The following is a 1,614-nucleotide window of genomic DNA, read 5'->3' as shown; positions in this document are numbered from 1 at the left end:
CTGCAAGACCCCTGAGATTCGTGGGGCCTGTGCCTCCCAGCTGGCTGCTCTGGTCTTAGGAACTCACCAGAGAGAAGATGGTGGCTCTCACCGGAGACTCCTGGTCAAGGCGGTCCCTGGAGGCAGGCCCTCCACTTGCAAGGAAGGGGCAGCTAAGGTCGCTGATCCACCTCTGTCACTTGGAAGCTGAGAGGATCCTGTCCCTGCTGCCCTGTGGCTTCCCTGTGACTTGTGGGGCCTGTGCCTCCGGCTGGCTATTCCCGGCTTAGGAACTTACTGGAGAGAAGATCAGTAATCTACAGATTAAATGCACTCCCCATATAAATTCCAACTCAATTCTTCATAGAGTTAGAAGGAGCAATTTTCAAATTCATCTGGAATAACAAAAAACAAAATCAAAAACAAAAAAAAAAACAGGAGAGTGAAGACTATTCTGAACAATAAAGAACTTCTGAGGGAATCACCATCCCTGACTTCAAGCTTTAATACAAAGCAATAATGATAAAAACTGCATGTTATTGGTATAGAGACAGGCAGGTAGATCAATGGAATAGAACTGAAGACCCAGAAATGAACCCTCACACCTATGCTCATTTGATCTTTGACAAAGGATCTAAAACCATCCAGTGGGAAAAAAAACAGCATTTTCAACAAATGGTGCTGTTTCAAATGGAGATCAGCATGTAGAAGAATGCAAATTGATCTATTCTTATCTCCTTGGACAAAGCTCAAGTCCAAGTGGATCAAGGACTTCCATTTAAAACCAGATACATTGAAACTAATAGAACAGAAAGTGGAGAAGAGACTCGAGCACATGGGCACAGGGGAAATTTTCCTGAACCAATAGCTTATGCTCTAAGATCAACAATAGACAAATGGGACCTCATAAAATTGCAAAGCTTATGTAAGGCAAAGGCCACTGTCAATGGGACTAAAGGGCAACCTACAGGTTGAGAAAAGATCTTTACCAACCCTACATCTGATAGAGGGCCAATATTCAATATATACAAAGAACTCAAGAAATTAAACTCCAAGGAATCAAATAACCCTATTAAAAATGGGGTACATAGCTAAACAAAGAATTTTCTTTTTTCTTTTTTTATTAGATATTTTCTTTATTTACATGTCATATGTTTTCTCCTTTCCCAGTTTCCCCTCCAAAAAACAAACAAACAAACAGACAAAAACAACAAGAACAATCCCCTGTTGTTTCCCCCTCACCCTGCTTGCCACCCTACCCTCTCCCACTTGTTGGCCCTGTCATTTCCCTACACTGAGGCACAGAATCTTCACAGGGCCAAGGACCTCTCCTCCCATTGATGATCGACTTTGAAATCCTCTACTATACACATGCTGCTAGAACAATCAGACCCACCAAGTACAGTCCTTAGTTGGTGGTTGAGTCCCTGGGAGCTCTGAGGGTACTAGTTAGTTCATATTGTTGTTCGTCCTAAGGGGCTGCAAACCCTTCAGCTCCTTTGGTCCTTTCTCTAACTCCTTCATTGGGGACCCTATACTCAGTTCATTGAATGGCTGTGAGCCTCTGCATCTGTATTAGTGAGGTACTGTCAGAGCCTCTCAGGAGATAGCTATATTTAGGCTGGCTTGTCCTTC

This window comes from Mastomys coucha, unplaced genomic scaffold (assembly GCF_008632895.1).
Source record: "Mastomys coucha isolate ucsf_1 unplaced genomic scaffold, UCSF_Mcou_1 pScaffold20, whole genome shotgun sequence".
Classification (NCBI taxonomy): domain Eukaryota; kingdom Metazoa; phylum Chordata; class Mammalia; order Rodentia; family Muridae; genus Mastomys; species Mastomys coucha.
This window is presented reverse-complemented; position numbering follows the sequence as displayed.